The sequence below is a fragment of the Lytechinus variegatus genome, chromosome 17 (genome assembly GCF_018143015.1).
Source record: "Lytechinus variegatus isolate NC3 chromosome 17, Lvar_3.0, whole genome shotgun sequence".
Classification (NCBI taxonomy): domain Eukaryota; kingdom Metazoa; phylum Echinodermata; class Echinoidea; order Temnopleuroida; family Toxopneustidae; genus Lytechinus; species Lytechinus variegatus.
In genome coordinates, this window is record NC_054756.1 from 4852380 (window position 1) to 4868646 (window position 16267).

Here is a 16267-nt window from a genome sequence, read left to right on the forward strand (position 1 = left end):
GCCTTAAAATGCCCCTCTTGAGGTCTGAATTTCCTAAATTTTCAGCTCGCGCTTGCGCTTGCAAGATTTGATTAGTGAGATGGGTATGTTAATCATGATTACAAGTGCTTTATGTCCATGTTTAGATGTAATTCTAACAAAATCAGCAAGCGTTTATTGGCACTCCCATTAAATAACTGTGGTGAGATGTGTATAATCTTAATAGATAAAAGATTCCTAAAATATAGTCCTTAAAATCTTCCTGTTTGGGGTCAATATTTACAAAAATTCATTAGTTCGCGATTCGCGCTCGCATTATTTAGCGAGACAGGTACGTATCATGATAACAAAAGATTGATTGTAATGTCCCTTTTCAGGTTTGAATATCAAAAATTTTAAGCTCGCTCTTCGCGCTCGCATTATTTGACTAGTGAGATACATGTCCGTTTATTGGCAGTGTCCTTATAAAAATATCTCTATTAGTTCAGTATACCTGGCAACTGGGCGCGCTTCGCGAGCTCACTAGGCAGTTCCAAGTTTTTGCTGGTGCCCCCCAATGCCATGACCCACGGTGCGCCACTGATTATAGTGATTTTATGACAGGAATAATTCTGACAGATCTGACTGCAATTTTGACAAAAATTGTCATACTTTAAAAATAGCTTACTCTTAAGAATGATAACAAGGTTGATTTCTATTCCATTAGGTTTTCCTTGTGTTATTTTCTTTGACCAACAAGAATGTTTTAAGTCTTAATGATATTCTAACCCTAACCCTATGGCATCAATGGCATGATGAGCCAAAAATTTTGAGGGGCCAAGCATGGCATACAGAGCAAAATTTTAGGTTTCAAAATCAACAACTTTTGGATTGTGCTTGCATAAATTATTGTTAAGTAAGGTTCGCATTCAATTTACACCCCAAAAATGCTTAGAATGTCTAGTTTTTAGGTCGGAATATTACAAATTTTTGAGCTCGCGCTTTGCTCTCGCATTATTTGATTGGTGAGTTATGTATCCTATTTATGAGTCACTAAATGCAGTCCAGAACAGCTTCCTTTTCTGGTCAGTAAAAATTTCAGCTTGTGTTTTGTGCTCGCGTTAATTTGTTTAGTAAGATGCACACCTTTTTCATGATTACAAAAACAGCTCGAAATATTTAAATTTCATTTCTTATTACATCTTATTACAACATCTCGCAAGGATGCCCTTTTAACAGTGATTAGCACCATAATTGACCCAAAATCGAGTTTTACAACTTCAAAATTGTTTTTTTTTCAAAACCACTTGCTCACTAGGCTTTCTATTAAAACCTAAATCAAAATATCTGTCTTATCAATTAGAAATCATTTAAAAAAGCTTTGCTGAACTGCACCGAAATTCTCATTTTGACTTGTATTGTAAGTGCATTTTTGGCTTTGACCTCCCCCCCAAAAAAAAATACATTCTGCCTCCCCTGTACCAGGTAGAGGAGAAAGACATATGTTGAGAATGGGCATGCCAGGATCAGATCACCTTGGTAATAATAATTATTGCAATGTGAATCGCCTAGAACAATAATTAAATGTTTTTATGTCTAAATCTACATGATCTATCATGAAATTATTTTCATTTTAAATGTACAAGGGTAAAAAAATTTGCTCGCTCACACCTTTTATACATTTGGTCCTGTGTGTCATGTATGCCGCCTAAGCATTGTTGTCTATTCTTTTTTTCCATATATTGTACAATTGAAATGCCTTGGCCTTGGCCTTGAGGTTTTCAGGCCTTGGCCTTGGCCTTGGGTTTCCATGCCTTGGCCTCAGCCTTGGTTATTGAAGCCTTGGCCTTGGGTATTAAAGCCTTGGCCTTGGCCTTGGAGGTTTGAGCCTTGACTACAACACTGGTATATAGGCGAAAAGGGGGCACCAAAAAGAGGAAGAGAAGAGAGGGAAAGAAAAAGGGAGAAAAAAGGGAAAAGAAAAAAAGAGGGAAAAAAAAGGACAAAAGAAGAAAAGGAAGGGGGGGGGGGCGAGTTGAAGTTCGACCTAGGGGCGCTGAATTATTGTTATACCTAGGGGCGACGAATTGATGTTCCAATTGTGGGCGCCGAATTGAAATTCTACATAGGGGAGCCAAATCTTGGGGGCAGCGAATATGTTTGACTAGTTTCGCCGAATTGAAATTCGATTTAAGCGGCGCAGAATTGATGTTCGACATAGGGGCGCAGAATTGATGTTCGACATGGGGGGCGCCGAATGATGTTCAACCTAGGGGGGGGGGGGCGCCGAATTTATGTTTTACCTAGGGGCGCCCAATTAATGTTCGACGCAGGGGGCGCCAAATTGTTGTCAACTTAGGGGCACCGAATTTATGTTCGACAGAGGGCAAGGAGCAATTTCATGTTTGTCCAGGGTCGCCAAATTCACGTTCAACCTCGGGAAGGGGCGCCAAATTCATATTCGACCTTTTGGGCTCAAATTTTCTACCGGGGGGGGGGGGGTAAATTTATGTTTCACATGGAGGGCGCCAAACTCTTGTTTACTCGCATAAAATGCTTATAGATATTAGCCCATCCTGTTAATGATTACAAAAAGTGCTTGGAAAGTCAAAATTTTAGGTCATAATATTAACAATTTTCATCTCGCTCTCCGCGCTCGCATCAATAAATTGTTTAGTAATGTGACGATCCTGTACATGGTAAGATAAAGTGCTTGGAATGTCCATCTTTGGATCGAAAGATAACAAATTTTCAGCGTGCACTTCGCGCTCGCAAAAATGTTTTGTTAGATACTCATCCTGTTCATGATTACTGAAAAAGCTTACTGGCTTGATTGTCAAAATTTTGAATCAGAATATAAACATTTTCAGCTCGCGCTTCTTGCTCGCATCAATATTGTTTAGCTAGATACGCATCCCGTTCATGGTCACAAAATGACAAGTTTTCGGGTCGAAATATCAAACATTTTGAGTTCGCGCTTCGTGTTCGCATCGATTAATCAGATACCCATCCTGCTCGTGATTAAAGAAAGTGCTTATCTAAAAAATGTTCAGCTCGCGATTCGCGCTCGCATCAATTGCTAAGTTAGATGACTATCTTATCCATGATAACAAAAAGTGCTTAGAATGTCTAAATTTTAGGTCAGAATATCATTTTATTTAGCTCGAGCCTCATCCAATTGTTTGAATATACCCATCCTGTTCATGATTACAAAATAATCTTAGAATGTCCAGTTTTGGGTCGAAATATCTAAAATGTTAACCGAAGTACTTATAGATTTTCAAAATTTGAGGTCAGGATATCAAAGATTTTCAGCATGCGTTTCGCGCTCGCATAAATATTGTTGGATATACGTATTCCCAGGGGCGGATCCAGGATTTTCCAAGGGGGGGGGGCACATTTTTCAGAGGAAAATTTGACAAGCAAAAAAAAAAGGATTTTCACTTTATTCATTTTCATTTCATTTATTGGTTTCTGCAACCATTTTCATTTTCATCAAACAAAATGCAATTATAATATACGTATAACTGACAAGCAAGACATTGAACATTACTATGTATCGATTGTTAGAAGGTTGCCACTATAAGCTAAGCTTGACTGCGTGGCAGCGAAAAAATACACAGGGGCGCCTGGTGATTTCGCCCTCGAAATCACCTAAAATCATGCAGCTGCTTTCGGGGGCGACATAAAATCTTAGTGCCGCCCCCGAAATTATTGCCGAGCGAGAACACCCCAGCGGCCCACTAGCGCCATATGCTCGAGCTCCGCTTACCATTTTAAAAATAATTAATCAAAAATCTGCACTCAGAATCATGAACAAGCCTTGGAAATAGCGAGGAGCACTGTTTCCAAGTCCGAAGTTGCGTCTTTTTTCCTGTACCACGTCTTTCCATACACATAATATGAAAAAAAAAATCAACGCAACGGTCGGGAAACGGTTGCATGTATATGGGTCCATTATGACTACCACCATGTGCAATTTCTAATGCACATTTTCGCCTATAGACATCACAATTTTGTGATAAAATATTTCGAATTACACAGGAAATAAATCCAAGTCTAGCAACCTCGCATAATTGGTGTGTTGTTTTTCGGCTTTGCTTTTCAAAACGGCCTAGTAACATCCAAAATAACTTGTCTTTTTTGTAATTTATAACTTTAAAAAAACAGTTCTTTTATTTTTTAGGGAATGAGGTAAATATCAGACAATAAATCAAACAAAGCTCCATCTATTTTAAAAGGCCGGCGGCAGGCTCACGCGCGAACTCATTGGCTAGCCAGTCTGATCTCTGGTTCTCTGCCAGAGCTCCGGGTGGAAAATTCGCTCAGTAAAGGCCTCAATGATGGCGATTTTCTGTTTCAGACAGAGTTTATATTTCGGGTATATTATTCAAAACTGCCAATAAAGTTTGATGATTTCTTCAATGTCATGTATATTTAAGTTATTAATGAGTTTATTCTCACCAAATTTAGATATCCAATAGAGAAATGCAATTTTCATGGAGATCTGCGTTTTCAAAGAACTAGGAAAAGTCAGGGTATGTGGGCCTTTTTTACATGTACATGGCCGAGTACAGGTTATTGTACTGGAATAGATGGAGTAGAAATGAGATATTGAATACATTCAAGTTCAACTCACAGTCACACCCACACAAACACACCCACATCCAAGATTCTAAGCATGAAAAAAAAACTTTAAAAAATCATACAATATTAAACAATAACTAATAATTCATCAATAAGTGAACAGGTATTCCTCATAAATACATAAACGTAGCATTCGAAAAGAGTCCCCGAAATGCAAAAAGTAGCCCCCGAAATTTTACAAAAAAAACTGAAAACGGAGCCCCGAAAAAATATTTGTTTCCCTGCTGTGTGGCAATCCCAGAAAACAATTATTCATCCAACATATCTTAAAGTAAGGGTGCAGGTGCATAATGACGGTCCTCACAATGTATATGTTTTATACAGATTCTTGTTTTGTTTCTTTTTTCTTGTTTTGGAAATTATTTGTTTCATTAGATAAAGAGAAATTCAAGGGAGCACACTTCTGTTTTAACGGCATTTTTACATTACAAATTTTAACTGCGCCCGGGGAGGGGGGGGGGGGGCAGGGGCCGGCTGTCCCCTGGATCCGCCAATGCGTATACCCATGATGTTCACGGTTGCAAAAAGTGCTTAAAATGTCACATCGGGAAACATATAGTAGATGTCATGACCCCCCCTATTTTTTTGCAGGAGTTTCTGCATTTTATTCAGAAATCAATAATAAATCAACATGTTCACATAATATTGGATGAATACAAATTAAATGTGACAATTTAAAAAATACATTGTAAATAATACAAACAAGACTGATAATTAAATCATACCTAAGCATGTGATATAGTTCGGTAAAATACAGGGGCCAGCTATATTTGCGGAAGCTGAATTCGCCCCTGGTAAAGAATTACAGGTTGCGCATTCGTAATTGTAGTAGGGACTACCACTCTGATGAGAAGTTAAACTAAATTGAAAACCCCATAGTGCTTACAATTCTATGCTTCCTGGTCGTACTTATCTTTTCAAAAAGTTGTGTTAAAATATATTAAATTTTTTTTTTTCATGAACACACTAACAAAAAGTGGCATTCCGTATTCGATTGCCCATTTTCACGTGATAATGAAATAAGATAATTCAACATGCATTTGAGGCAACTATGGTTGCCTGGCGGGGGGGGGGGGGTGTAATTTCACGGAAGGTGCACCAAAATTAGGTCGGGACCCCCGGGTACAAATCCTGCATTCGCGCCTGAATTTGTCTTTAATTTTACTTTATATAACAGTTTTCTAGGGATATGGTATGAATGTGTGATGGTAGTATTCTTCACTTTTTATAACTTTGTTTTCGTTGAAATATGATATAAAAAAGTGACCAAGGCGACTGAGGTATACAGTGTGTCTACCTCAAAATAGTTATATTTAATCCACATGTAGACTATTCCTCTCTTTCTCTTTATCCTTCTCCTCTCATTTTGTTTGAAAATTGTGTTTTCCATTTCTTATGTGGTCACTTCTGATGGCCATTGTTTTTTTATTGATGACAAAGAAATAAGCCTTGTTTTCTGAAGATTTTGTATTCAAAATGTCACCCCTCGAATCTCAGCCGCATTTCATATTTTATTTCAAAATTCAAACTGAATACCCAATGAAACCCATGCATAATTACGATAGGGAGGTGATAGAAGCAGCATAAGAGGGAAGAAAATCAATGATAATTATATACATGTAGAATGGGCAATATGGTTTCGGAAATCCCTTGCAATCACCCACTTAATTATATTGCATTTTTTTATGATGCAAAGATTAGGAAGGTGAAACTTTTGAAGGCAAAAACCCATGCACCCATTTGCTCCCCGTTTTATTTTTGTAAACTGGGACTTCCAGTGTTGTATATTTTGTGAAAACACATAAAAAACTTGAAATTTCTATCACTTTTTTAAAATACCAATGAATACCATACTTTATTATGCAAAATGCCAGTGCAACTTCTACTACGCATATGTTTTATCATAATCAATTCCCGTGTCTGAATGAAAGCAATGACGTAAAAAAAATCATTAAATTCAATAATCCTGTAACCTCGACATTAAGATAAATGTGTCAATCATCTACTAGTGTTGTAAACAAGTTTTATTCCCACCAACAAACAGGGTGGATCTAGAATTTCATAAATAGCAGGGGATTATCATGGGACGCTGGGAAATTTTACATATACATTTTTAAGGCGCTCTTTCTTGGAAAAATAATTATTAATGCCGTAAAATAAAAGAAATTAGGAATAATTCCCAATTTGTTACAGAGGCCTACCATTAATCGAGCCAAAACAAACAAAGATTTCAGGGGAGGCGGGGCGAAGCTGAAAGGGGCCGGGGGTGGGGCACAGGGAAAAGGGGCACATTTTCCATCGAAAAGGGCGCTATGATCTTAAAACAAAGAAAAACAACTTATTTACAGTGGTGTGATGAGCTCAAGATTTGTGGGGGCTAGATATGTCGTATCACATAAAATTTATAAGAAGCTGCGAGATAGTGGAGCGAGCGAGCAAAACTTTTGACATTTAAAAAAATAATATATTCCTTTTTCACTTTCCTTTTCGTTTCTTTTCTCTTTTTTTTCTTGGTCTTGATTATAATTAATATTTTTATTATTATTTTTTTTTTTTGGGGGGAACACGAGCCCCCAATCTGTACGCCACTGCTTATCTACCCCATTCATATGACTCATGAAACTTATCATAGTATTATTCTTACAAGTTTTTTTCCTTCATAAATAGTAACATCTAAAAATGAAAACATTGTTTTCTTATTTCAAAGGGGTACTCGTTAACACATGAAACCGGTCCTTCTTAGGTATGAAAGGGACACAGAACACGACATACGTTAGTAAGGAGCACCCTTCTTGGGTAGAAAGAATCCCTCGTGAGGGGTACTTTTCTTTGGTAAAAAGGGGCACTGATACGAGAAAAAGAGAGCAGGGGGGCACTTCCTCACACATAAAACGGGTCCTTCTCAAGTGAAAGGGGCACATAACACATTCGTGAGGGGCCTTTTTCTTGCATATAGAGGGAACTTTTTCAGTGCTTTATTTTTTTTATTGTTTTATTTTTTTATGGGGGGGGGCACTGTTCCTCCTCGGCCTCCAGGAAACAGTCACACGAAATTTATAGGCGATCTGCAATTCGACAGTCAAGACATACAAAAATAACAACAACAACAACAATAATAATAATGATAATAATAATGATAATTATGATAATAATAATTCATTTACCATGGGTAGCCACTCCAGTTCCGAAAACTAGTCTCACAGCGGGCCCCGCTATCATTACCCCAGCTTTAGCTCGGCTACCTAGGCACTCAAGCATTCGATGAATCACTCCCTGGGTTGAAAGTGCAACACGATGTGGGTAACTGGCTAGTGGAAGAAAAAGGCAATGGCTGGGAATCGAACCCACCCCTCTCAGATTGAAAAAAAAACCGAGTTAAAACCACAAGACCATGATGCCCCAACAATTACTCTTCGTATTTTTTGCTGCAAACTGTAAAAATGTCCTTATTTATTAACAATGTAAACCATTATTCCACAGCCTGCCCCCACTTTTAATGGGCGGCATGGACGTACTTTTACTGGCCTAGGGAGGAGGGGAAGGGGAGGGAATGACGACCAGAAGATAACGTAAAAAAGGTTTGTTTTTTTTCTCAAAAAGATATCAATTTACAGGATCAAAAACATGCGTCATTTATTATTATTATACTTTGTGTTTGTCATCTGTATTTAGTTCACCAATTGGACTCCAGTCATTTACAATCTTTTTAAAAAGCTTTCTACTGTCATTCTTTTCCCCCATTTATTTTTAAAGCAATGATCTTTATTGCTCTATGTATTTGATTTTTTTGTCGTATATGCATGAATGTTTGAGCTGTTTATATAATATATTAATACTTTATAAAAAATAATAAAGGATCGAATTGAAAAAAAATCCAATCATTCTCCTAAACTGAATATTGAATGGGTATCAAAGAGTATCATACGACTAGGGCATTTCTCTCTGCCTCTCCTAAAACAAACCCTTCTTCCCGGTATTCTTCCTTCATTTTGCCCCCCCCCCCTTCATAAGGGGCGGGCCAACGAACGTAGAGGGCCAGAGGACGTGGCACCGCCCCCACTGCAATATTGCCTTTGATAAATTATTGATTTTTCTTCCAGGGGAAAAGTAATAATACCAATCTGCCACACCTGATTTTCATCATTTAGATTGTTGGTTGTTGCATAGATCAGACGTACTCTTCTTTTCAAGATGACATCGTATTTGTGCATTATTTTGCTGTTCTCTTTCACCGTTAGTGTGATCGCTCAAGGCAAGTAATACGTCTTTTCATGTCTGTCAGCAGCTAGCCATGTATATCATGGATTTTCATTTCATATATTATTTATAAAAATAATGGTATTTTCGCTGAGTGAAATAGTATTATCAATCAAAATAAAGGAAATCAAAATTAAAAGGGCTGAAACGCAAAGGTCCTTGAATATTACAATTTACATTTATAACATAATAATGACTTAATCTTTTTAGCAATTCATACTTTATTCATACTGCCGACTTGACATGACATTTGGGAGTCAAACAGTACAAAATAGAATCCTTGTCTCCAAGTTTTGGTAAGATTAGTTGGGTATATTGAAACAGATCAGTCAGTGAAAAAATAACAAAATTTAAAAATTTTGTCTTCAAACTGATCTTGGCATTGGCAACGAAATCACTCGGCCGTTTAGGCATTACTGAAAATTTAATCTCATCCCCAACATTTGTAAAAAAGTAATTCTCACCGAGAAATTAACATTAGTTGAGTTATGAGTGGTATAGAAGGGGCAAGTACGGAATTAGTAAAAAGCTCAGAAGTTTTATTTTGGTAAATTTGAAATATAAGATTTCACAATATTTCAATATGACTCCTCGAAAATTTGATTACCGTTTTTACGCGGACTACATAGTGTTCATTCCACTGTTTATTTTATTCGGGTTTGTGATATTAAATGAAACCGCTCTTTCTCAGTATTTGCTCTTAAATATTTTTTTGTGTGTAACCCAAAATGAAAATGCTATAGAAAGATTAAAACATTTAAACTGTAAGGACACTTTCACCCATATACCGAAAATTGGCTTTCTGTTAGGTATATAATTTTCAGACGAGGTCAATTCCTCTCCATCAGTGAAATTCGGAAAAGTTCAAAAATAAATTCGCCTACAAGATTCAAAAAGTTTATTGTAAAATTAGCAGAAAAAGAAAAAAAAAACAGAGATTATAGAAAATCGATCAAAGAATAAAAAAAGTTACTAGAATTTTAATTATTTGCTTTGTGACGTCATATATCGTAAAGTAAAGAAAAATCAATGAAATTTCATTTTATCAGAAATTTGAAAACGGTTTTACAGTCCCTTTAATTAAACAATAGACAAGTCATTTCACAACCGTTCCTGAAAAACAAACATAAACAGCATGAATCATTAAAAATGAAATTTATGCAAGATACGGGGCAGCCGCTCGTTTATGACGTCAAAATCCAACAGTTAAAATTTTTTATATATTTCTTCATCTATAATTAAAATTTTCCTCAAATGTTCCCCATTATTTTTCATTAGGTATTATATCTTATTATCTATATCCAAGTTTGCTGGCAAAGATTCCTTAGATCAAAGTCCACAATGGTGGCGATGATGAAATTGATGTTTTAAACATTTTTGTGTACTTTTTTTTTTTTAGTGTACATTTTTTTTTAAAACTCGGTGGCCCCTTTTTATTAGCTCTGCTTTCTCCGGGGTCACCAAACCATCATGTTATTGTTATTCATATTTGTATGTATTTATGTAATTGTATGTGATGATGGTTTAATAAATAAATAGGCCTAAATAAAAAATAAACGCGATGGATAATTAGAGTAAACATCCCTTGTAAAAAAGGTACCATAGTTACCATAGTATAACCATGGTAATACCAAAGTAAATGGTACTTTTTTACAAGGGATAGAAGTGAACAATGCTCTGACATGAAGACTGGTGTGAAACTCTGAGTTCTGATCTGACGTAACGATTATTGAATAAACTACCAGCTTATATATATATATATATATATACATATATATATACATACAGTGCGTATAAAAAAAACGGGACAGATTTGAAAAGTCTATAAAATTTTCGTTTCAAATTATGATCTCTATATTTTGGTGTCAATACGTGCTTTGGAGTCTTATCTTTCAAATACCGTTAACATATTTTAGTTTCGTTCATGCTTGAGCGAACACGGAATGTTTTTGTCTGGGGTAAAAAAGGAGGCTTGCGCCAAAATGGCATAAAATGATAAATATGATGGTCGGACTTCTTGCTAATCAACAGACTTCCTCTTACCCTTTTCATTATCTTTGCCATAATTTTCGAATTATGCGGTCAAAATTCATTTCCAAATCTACTTATTTGCTTGAATAGTTCTGTTGTTCTTTCTTTTTAATATGTTCTCTTTTAGCTTTGAATATTCCTTCTTATTTAGGCAAGAAATTTTTTTTAAACCAAAGTATGGGAGAGCGTGTTTTTTTTTCAAATCCTTTCATTGTGTGCTTCAAAGGTTATGGTGCCTTTGAACCGTGGCATACTGAGGGTGGGGGCTCGGGGTGCTCCCCCCAAAAAAAATTATGACCAAGGAAAAAATAGTGGAAAGGAAAATAACAGAAAACATAGAAAGTGAAATATGATATCATTTTCTGAATACTATGTCAAAATCACAAGATTTGATATTTTAATAAAAAAGTGGAAATTTTTGCTTGCTCGCTTCACAACTTTTTAATACATTTTACCCGATCTGCCAAATCTTGCTCCTTCAAAATTGACTCAATACACCATTGCCATTTGAAAGACATGAATCCTTTCCTGTTTGTCCTGTCAAGCACATAATTAAACTTGGTGAAGGATTCGATAACCCCTTGAAAATAGGATTCATGTCTTTTATAGGTACCATAGCATAATTTGTTTCACCTAATAATTATTAAAGGTACCATTACATAATTTGTTTCACATAATAAAAGGATTTGAATAATTAAAAATTCTCCCAATAAATAATGCAAATCTTCTTACTTGGGTTGACAAAAAGTCTCTCCTTTTCTTACTTATGAAGGAAAATTCAAAGGTAAAAGAAGTTTCAATGAAAAACAATAGAATTCAGGTAAATAAATAAGTTTGTAAATGAAATTTGACAGCATAATTCGAAAATTATGGCAAAAATAATGAAAACATTAAGAGGGAGTCTGCTGATTAGGCAAGAGTCTATTCATCAAATTTCTCATTTCTGCCATTTTGGCGCAAGCCTCTTTTTGAACCCCCGACATAAACGTCCCGTGTTCACTCAAGCATGAACAAAATTTATTTTTTTAAATAGCATTTCAAAGATAAGATCTTAGAGCATCTATTAACATCAAAATATAGATATAATAATTTGAAACAAATTTTTCATAGACTTTTCAAAACTGTCCCGTTTTTTTTTTATACGCACTGTATATGATATACAGTGCGTATCAAAAATAAGTTTACACTTTGAAAAAGCCCTGTGAATAAAAAAAATACAACATGTGGGTAATTTTTTCACATATAATCTTGGGTTTGGGTCTCATCTATCTAATGAAAGTAAAAGTTTTGACATAATGTTACTCTTGAGTGAGCACTGTCCATTTTTGTAAAGCTCGCAGAAATCTGCGCAGAAATGCTCGTTTTCACGCTGTGTCAAGGAGAAAGGGCGAAATCAAACTTACCCTGCGAAACATTTCTCACACATTTCCCTTGAACTATTAGTCGATTGAAATAAAACGGATACATTCCAGCATTTTGTAACAATTTTGCCACCGAAATTGAAATTTTCAACACTTAGTAAGCACAACCTTTACCCTTTTGTGTGCTAGCTGGATCTGAGGTCATAACTGAATCTGAACAAAAGTTTATATCAGACATGTGGAGCGTTGTGGCCCAGTGGATTAGTCTCCGGACTTTGAAACAGAGGGTCGTGGGTTCGAATCCCAGCCATGGCGTAATTTCCTTCAGCAAGAAATTTATCCACATTGTGCTGCACTCGACCCAGGTGAGGTGAATGGGTACCCGGTAGGATTTTTCCTTGAACACTTTAGCGCCTATTAATATGGCGGCTCAGCTACAGCCGGGGTAATAATATGATACCAAGTATCAAAGCGCAGTTGAGTATATGCACATAGTAACTGCGCTATATAAATGGACATATTATTATTATTACATCTCCAGCATTTTTCACTAAGCATGCTAAGTTTGTGTCATTAAAGTGGGTTTACAGTTCATTTTTAATTTGATACTTGTTTCCTCCACACTCTTCCCAAGCTTGACAATGATTAATAAAATGAAAATGAAGCCTTAGGCATTTAATGTAAATCACACCTCAGTGTAAAGCAAATATCGTCAAGATGGCCTCGGTGTGTGCACGGGGAGTGGGGTGGTGCGCAATGAACTTTTCGAAGTGTTTTGGGCAAGGAAACAAGTTTAAAATGGTAAAAGATATCATCAAATCAATTTACTAGCTAAATTTACGTATTCGTCATGATTAAGGTCTACTTTTATTCGCATAACTATTTCCAAGTTCTGCGCAAATCATTTTTCACTAACTTTTCAAAAGTAAGTGGTGCTCACTCAAGCGGTAATATTTTTCGACAGTAATATCGTCATTTGCTTAAATGGATCTGTACCAATGTTAAAATGTGGAAAAAATCTTTAGGATATTACAAATATATAATTTTACAGGATTTTTTCTAAGTGTAAACTTTTTTTGATACGCACTGTATATATATATATGTGTGTGTGTGTGTATGTACATAAAATCTAATGTGTGTGCGTGTGTGTGTGAAATTATACATGTACAACAGCTTTACTCTTTTATTTAAATTTTTTGTGAAAGAAATGGATGAAGAGAACAATGGTAGGCAATGGTGTATATATATATATATATATATATATATATATATATATATATATATATATATATATATATATATAACAAATATGCTGAAGATAATGCTTTCAATGCCAATATAGTTTTTATTCTTTAATCGAATTTTCGACGGACCTCCGTCTTCTTCAGGAGTATATGTGTATATACATATAATAATATATATATACACATTGTATTTAAATATTTATCAAATATACACATATTTAAATATTGTTTCTATATAATAAAAATAATAATATATACAATGTATATATATATATATATATATATATATATATATATATATATATATATATATATATACATATAAACCAGAGTTGGATGAGGTCTGAATTGAAAAGCTGCAAAACGAGCAGAAATAGCAAGAAGGGTCAATACAGAACATGATTCTTTTGTCTGTGTCAATAGAGATGAAAATACATTCAAATCAAGCCCCTGCTTCATTTTGTATGTTTTGTTGTGGTTTTTGTAGTGATTGTTCTGTGAGATAACATGGTTTGAAATACCCATGCATGTTTGTTTGTTTGTGTTTGCTATTATGTAGAGGTGTGTTTGATTCTTTGTTAATGTTGATGTTAAGGTGCATGAAAACAAAAATAAACCACTGAAAAACTCACTCATCACCACGGAAAAAAGAACAGTGAATTTCAATATCGTGTCATTTTGCACCTTGCGCCACAAGGCACTGCACCTCCATGCGAACCATAATCACATATCATATAGGGTATCATTTTAAAGAAAATTAAATGATATATTTATTAATATCAATTACACATCGATATTGAACATTTAAGAAGTACCAGACATTACTCAGCCTCATTTTACAAAGCTTAATTGAGGCAATCTGGAATATTATACGCGTTTAACCTCCTCAGAGAAAAAAATAACTACATGGATGAATGTAATTTCTCTTCATCTTATGTAGGCTATAACAGAGATTATAAAAATTTAGATATAATTTCCTTGGAAGATTGAACAACAGAAAAACACATATTTTTCAGAATGTACAAATTCATGGAGTATGATATAACTCTGTTTTTTTCCAGCAATCCCTTGTCCGCTCGTAAAACGCTTACAACCGCTCCACCTAAGTTTGCGCAACGTTTCATCACCGCCCGGGCAAAGCTGGACAACCAGCGGTGGGTCAGCGTTAAAGATTTCTGCGTTGACCTAGCGGACCCAAGCGTCCACAAACTTACGTCGAGTGGTGCCAAACTTTGACTTGGCGTTGTTGGAACGGTGGTGAGCTCGCCGCTCGCAATATTTGGTGCAGCTCAATACCTTCGGAGCGATAGGAGCGACCATTGGCGGTGGCCGAGTGTATGCAGCGTTGCCTCAACGGGGGCCTTTTGTTAAAAGGTGTTGAACCGTAACAAACGGTGATGATTATTTTTCACCGCTCCAGCAATTTTTTTATTGCGGTGTGACTAGGCCTTAAGCATAACACATTAAAAAATACGAGACAATCCCAGACACGATCTTGTTGTTCCAAGGTGTCGGTCTGGATATTTCAAACATTGTTTTATTTTAGCTCCGAAACTGTGGAATAACTTGTCGGTCACCATACAGGAATCGCCATCTTTAAATCCAATTAAATTTAATCTTAAAAAAAACATCTCAGGTGGATTGAAAATTACGATTAACGCAAGCACTTGCTATATACTTTGTTCAAGTTATGTATTTGAATGTTTTAATACTGTAGAAATACTGAGCGCTCTACTTTTTCAATTTTGCAATTCGCTGTTCAGCTTTTTTGCATTTTTTTCTCATTCTGTTACTGAATTCTTGTGTATAGGGGCCCCATGGGATATCAATTGTTGTTGAATGGGCTACCCCTTATTAAACAATAAACAGTGAACATCAATTTATCGCTCCCTTGTTCGAACATAAATTCGGCGCCCCCGTTCAAACATCACTTTGGCACCTCTAGATTGAACATCGATTTGGCGCCCCTTGTTCGAACGTTAATTCGGCACCCTCTAGTTCGAACATCAATCTGGTGCCCCCTAGTTCAAACATCGATTCGGCGCCCCCTAGTTCAAACATAATTTCGGCGCCCTCTAGTTTAAACATCAATCTGGCGCCCCTACTTAAAACATCAATCCGGCGCCTTTCCCTAGTTCGAACATAATTTCGGCGGCCCCTAGTTTAAAAATGAATTGGCATCCCCCTAGTTCAAACATCGATTCGGCGCCCCCGTTTGAACATAAATTTGGCGCCCTCTAGTTCGAACATCAATTTGGCGCCACCTAGTTCAAACAGCAATTCGGCGCCCCTCCTTAATTCGAATATTATTCCGGCGCCCCGTTTACACTCAACGGAAATTTGAGTGTAAAAATGGAGGTCCCCTCCGCGGCACGTACCCACTATGCATATACGGAGTGCTCCCCCGGGAGATGGCACATCATTGTAAAGAGGAATAATGAAGATTTTCAATCATACCAGTTTCACCCTTTCTACCTCAATTATCAAGAAATATTTCCTCAAAATGAAGATGCAGAACCTTTTTGAAGGGTTTATATATAAACGCAACTTATTGTAGATTCCGTTTTTACACAACGTCCCTATCGCAGGAGGTGGTCAGAGGCGAATCAAGGGGAGAAATACGGCTACCGCCTATTGGCGACGCAAAAAAGGAGACAGAGTGGGGGGGGGGGGGGGGGGGAGAAAGATAAGAGCTAAGGACAGGTGCAGCGGTAAACCCGGATTTGAATTCTCATTAAAGATCCTTCTTCCAACTTTAATTTTTAACAG